Below are 6319 nucleotides of genomic sequence, written 5' to 3'. Positions count from 1 at the left end.
CAGAGGGTCTACAATGTGTGTAATTTTGGGTTAGAAAGATGCCAAACGTGTCGGTTCCTACCAATGAGGTGATTGATGACGATGATGGCTTCTAAATGATTTGTTCAAGATTGTAGAGAAGGGGAGCACATGAGCAGGTGACCATGTTGTGTACATGTTCAAGGGTTATTCTATAGATAAGGGGTATATTTTGAACTTGTAGAGGGTGGTGTTTCTGACCATGTTGTGTACATGTTCAAGGGTTATTCTATAGATAAGGGGTATATTTTGAACTTGTAGAGGGTGGTGTTTCTGATTGTGGATTGATGAGTGAGTTTGTGTTTGAGAAATTAGTAAGAGGAGATGTTTATGATAAGAAAGTTTTTGAATTTTCAATCACTTGGAGAAGATTTATATGAATGTTCTTGAACAGAATTTGGAGAAATTAATATTTTATCTTGGGTTAGTTACAATGTGATATTAGAAGTGCAAATATAGGGGATGTCATTGTTCATGGCTGTACAGGTTTGATTTTAAGTGGGAGATTATTGAGAATATGAAGTCCAATAGTCATATGACTTTTCATCTTCTCCCATCTCTTCATTTGCTAGTTATATATTTGTATAAATAGATGAGTATGGGTCATGTATCAAGCAATGGTTAATACAAGATATTTTCCACATTCCTATAAATGTAGTATTTAATGGTGAGCCACGTAATTAATTTGTTATGTGTTTTGTCTCTATTTTCATTTTTTTGTTTTTTGTGTTTATCATTTTTATCTAATCAAAATGTGTTTTATCTCTATTTTCACTTTTTTATTTCGTATGTGTATCATTTTAATATATTCTTGATTATTCAATAGTATCTACAAACTTCTAAAATTTAATTTCATGAAACCACACTTCATATATAAATATTAGCTAAAATATAAAGAAAAGACCAGATTAGGTATTGTAATAAACACAAAACCATTGCCCGAAACCATGTATGTATATAAGACTAAATCATGCATCTAGCTATTTTCTAACTAATTATATTTATAAAAGAATTATTTCAAGCTATAAGTTGCAAAATAAATGTATTCTGTAACTAGTAGATGATTTAAATATATGTATAATCATTAAAAGTGAGTACAGGGTGTATGCATATTTGTATAATATTTACGTCAGCTGGTATTTGGGATATATTTTGGTATATACAAAGTAACGAAGGGATGGATAAATAGGTTCTCCAACATAAAAAAATTTCAAAGTCTATAAACTATTTTTTAGATCCGTGCATACAAAAACATATATACCTACAAACCAAGAGGATAATTATAATTTTTAATAATAATTAAATGGTTAGTTATTCACTAATTTAGGCACAATCATTTCCTTGTTTAGTGCCTACTCAACCAAATGCTTAATGTTACATCACCACCATGAATCTATTTTTTGTTCATGTGAAAATGGATAAGAAGGAACTCAATTAATATTTGGGTAAAACTAGGAAAGCCGATGAATCCTCGGCTAGAGGTGTCCCTTGCAGAATAAAGAGATAACGGCGATCATAATTGCTTACACGTATTCAATGGACCTAAATTTGGATGAACTATAGTAATTGATGAAATTGCAATTTCATAAATTTCACATGCAAAGAATTACGGTTGAAGATATATTTTTTAAAATATAATTTGAATGGAAGAAAAGAATTAGAGCTGTAAATGAGATTTTGCTATTTTTTAGCTGTTTTTCAATGCGTCAAAAACTCTTATTTATTGGAATTTTTTTTTGTTTTTTGATCTTTTTGATCAGTAATCCTTGATCTTGTGATTAAAAGGGTCTTTTCTATTCAATTAGAATGAATAAAGATTATTATACGTTTATTTATATAACAATCAATTTTTATGTTTTATAATTTTAATTATATGCACAATTCAAAGAAACCTTCTCTATATAACATATTTATTTTCAAACCCTTAGATTGATATTATAGCCCAATCAATTGTTTGATGGGTTAAATTGTAGTGAAGAGATCAATTTTTGAAATCCCAATTGTGATAGAAAATTGCCTAATTCATAGAAAAAGAAACTACAAATTTTGCCAATAAATATCTAAATGTGATTGAAGTCAAAGATATAGCTACTGGCATAAAAGAAATTACTGTTTTTCTTAGAAGTTGTTGCTGTTTGAATGAGTTATTGTAGAACCTTAGAAGTAAAGATCCAGCCCTAGCTGAAGGCAAAGAAGATATATTGCTGAATTGTTTAGTTGCTGCCTTATAAGGTTGATCAGATTTTACATAGTCACTTTTGTGGGTAAATTTCCCAAGGAGAAGATCATGTTTTTTATGTCTCTCTAAAAAAAGAATAACTTATCATCATTGAAGTCAAACTTTTTGTCAATGCAGAAGCCACTTCAAAAAAGGTGAAGCTAATTCTCGAAAGAAGATACTAAAGATTCTAAATGGAATAAGACACAAAGTTTGAAGCAACCTCAGAAAAAGGTGAAGTCTATCTTATAGGAGATTGAATTCAAATATATTTGTAATCTAGTGAGAGGAATCATGGGTTTTTTGGTGTAACCTCATGGTTAATGAGTAGAATTGTCAATCAAAGAGAAGATTTGGTATAATATGTAAAGTTTGAAATCAACTATGAAGAAAGGTTAAGTCTTTAAGTTTTTAGGAAGACAAATCAAGGTCTTAGAAGAGGCCAAGGTGTTTTTATAAAAAAAATAGAGAAGCACTTTATAGGAGGAGAGAATATCCCATTGAAATCAAAGAAGTTATCATTATTTTGTGTTGCCAAATGATGTTTGTACTATGGTGAGAAATTATGGAGCACAACATGTAATCCATGATAGCACCAATTTCTACTTTTCCCTACTAGATGCTCTATAGAACAATGAAAACCTACAACTAGACAAATTGATTCAACAAGGACTCTTGGAATATTTTCTCTTTGACATACACTGTTAAACCAAGAAGATATGTGCAAACATTAAAAAAGGCTATGATTTTTGTAGACACCTAAAAATGGTCAACGCTTGCGGGATCATACTTTAACATTTGCGCATTGCCTCATTTTTAGAGTTTTTGCATCGCATTAACATTTCTCCTATGTCACGCACTTGGTTTTTATCATTTGCGAGCATCGAGTCTTTCTTCTACATTCTTCATTTGTCTCGCTCTCAAATTTGGTCTTGTCGACAACAATATTCAATCATGATTTTGGGTCGATCTTTGTCCTTGTTAATCTTATCATATTGCAATCGATTCATCATCGATCCTTGTCCTTTTCAATCATGTCAATTTGGTCAATTTGTCATTGATTTTTGTCAACCAATTTCAATCAAATCATTTATCACATTGGTCATTTATCAATTCAAAATCATGATCGATATCAATTATCTTCAATCAAGACCTAATTGTCATGCTCGCATTGCTAATTCATCTTTTAGGGTTTCATGATTTAATCATTTAACCTGGTTTGTCATTTCCCTCTTTAGGATTAATAAATTATTTATTTATCCTAAGTATTTTCATTGCAATTAAATGTTCATTTAATTGGCTAATTATTCCTCTTTGTGAATGAATGAATTAATAAATGACAAATTATTAATTAATTCACCTAATTTATTCCTAATTCCTAAATTCCTATTTTTCATCAATTTCTTAATTCCTCTTTTTCTAATTTCCTAATTTTCCTAATTACTAATTTCAATTTCCTCCTATTTCTCTCCTAAATTCATGGAAATGACATAGAAGTTTGTCATAATTTGTCATAATTGACAATCAATCAATTTTGACATAGAAATTTGTCATAAATTGTCATGAATTATCAATCAATCAAATTTTGCATAGAAAGTGCATAATTTGTCATAGATTGTCATAATTGACATTTTTGATTTACAATTTCCATTTGAATTGAATCATGCTAATCTTGTCTTTTTTCCAATTTTTCTATAAATTGGGTGAATTTCTTCAATCTCAGGCCGCTAATCAGATTATCGAATTTCTAATCAATCACATTTCTAGTACTCTTGATCAATAATCTTGTCTACTTGCTTTCAATCATGTATGTGCACTTGTAGGTGAGATCCACAACCAAACTATTTGAAGAGGAAAGAAGAACAATGGAGCCGCATGAAGGAAGCATTCAGATCTGCATATGGTTTGCATAGTATTTACTTTTGAATGTTTTATCTTCATGTCTCTATTGAATGTGTTTAGGATAGATCATTACAATTGTGCTTTCGTGATTGAGCTAATGATTAATGTTTATATTGTTTGTGATGATTTCTGAATTCCTATGCTACAATTTTGATGATGGAGGCAAGGTAGAACACCCACATATGCATCCTCATCTCCCTACACAATTCTATCGAGATGATCTTAATTTTTTTTTTGATCTTGAAAGGATGTGTCTACCCAAATAAGGTGTGTATGTCAACATACCATTAATATTTATACTCTTTTATTTGCACTTTTTTTTTTGGTTTTATCATGTTTTATCCTAAGATACTTCTTTCAAACACATGGCTCCTCAAATGGCTTAATTATGCATTGTGGAAGACAAAGATTCACAGAATTCTTCTTTTCGAAGAGCTATAGATATTGTTACTGGTGTAGTTCAATGCCCACGTGATGCTAATGAATGAAAGAACTTTGATAAGGTCAATGCTAAAGCCTTGATGTCAATCACACTTAGCATTTTTGACAATGTTTAACTACATGTTTGAGATGTGACAACATAAAGGAGGCATGGGATGCCCTCTCTACCATCTATGAGGCAATGAACTAGACCAAGATCCTCCATCTCTAGTCCAAGCTTCATATGTACTTAATATGCAAGCTAGTGAGAAAGATAAGGAATTATTGCGTCATGTGTCCATGCTCTAAGTAGAGCTTATTACACTTGGAGACAAGGTAGAGGAAAAATTGCTTGTCTCGATCACTTTGAGAGCCCTTCCTTCCTAGTTAAGGAACACTATCATAACATTAAATATTACCAAGAAGATGGTATCATTTAAAAAGATGGTGAATTTTCTTTAGCAAGAATAAGTCATCCAGTCATTACAAGATTACTTTGAAGACAACATATTAGTTTCCAGATAGTAGCATAGTCCAAAGTCTCGAAAGGGGCCTTCAAAGAACCAACCACAATAGTTGCCCTCATAGAAGCAAAAGACTTCAAAGGATAATTCATGGTGTCACATTTATCATATCAACAGATATAATAGTGATAATTGTTGGTATAATGGTCTTACCCAAGGAAGCTATAATAAAGAAGGCTTGATAAGACCTTATTACACTTTATCTATTTGATGTCTTAGATAAGTCTTAGGATGTCTAATCAAATATTGCAAAGATATCCCCAATCACTCTATTTTGAATGGTACTTCTAATGGAAGTAATAATGGTGTAATAACCCTTAATATAGCCAAATAGAATCAAACATATTAATGCAATTATTATAAATAGAATTAATGCATTCCTAGTAATGGGCTTGAACACATAAGACATTAATAAAACCAAACCTACAATCACATAATCTATAGCTATAATGAATGTACTTTTCAATTCCCTCTTTAGACATAGCTTCTATAAGCAGAGTGCAAATCTTATTATAATCTCACTCTCTTTAGTACCAATAGCAAGAAATAGATTACCTGATTGACACATCTCTAAGAAGATATATCATCAACAACACCCACAAAATAATTTTGAGTTGCATCTTCTCTTGAAACAATATTGATGATAGATTAAACAATGAAAAATTGGGTTATGATCAATAAATGGGTAAATAATTTCTATATTGAATGTAACATTATATTGATTTTCTTAGACAAAGGGGATTGAATATATCCTGGATCCAATGAGTGTCCCTAAATCCCTAAGCCCTGACTTTGCTAAGAAAGGAAAGGAACTTGTGCCCCCATGCTCTGTTGGTAAAAACAAGAAGTTTGTGAATGGCTCTGTGTCGAGTGAGAAAAGAAAATCTTGTTCCCCCCTTCCAGTGCCCACTCAAGGCAACAAAGCTGCCAAGAAGAAGAGACAGAAGAGGAATGAGGATAATTGTGTCCCACCAAGACTTGATGATGAACAATAAGATATGGACTTTTGTATAAAAATCCTAATTGAAGATGTAAAGGACACCCTGGTGGGTAAGAACATGGGATCCTCGATGGAAGATGTAGGGGATGCAAAAAAAGTGGTGAAGGTAGCTATGGATGGATATAACAGTTTATTCAAATGGGGGGTTGCAGAGATTTCAAGGTTGAAATGCAAAATCAATGACCTAACTTATGGACAAAGGACATTGAGCACCCCTCCTTAGATAATGTGGACAAC

This window comes from Cryptomeria japonica, chromosome 10 (genome assembly GCF_030272615.1).
Source record: "Cryptomeria japonica chromosome 10, Sugi_1.0, whole genome shotgun sequence".
In the NCBI taxonomy this organism is placed as follows: Eukaryota; Viridiplantae; Streptophyta; class Pinopsida; order Cupressales; family Cupressaceae; genus Cryptomeria; species Cryptomeria japonica.
This window is presented reverse-complemented; position numbering follows the sequence as displayed.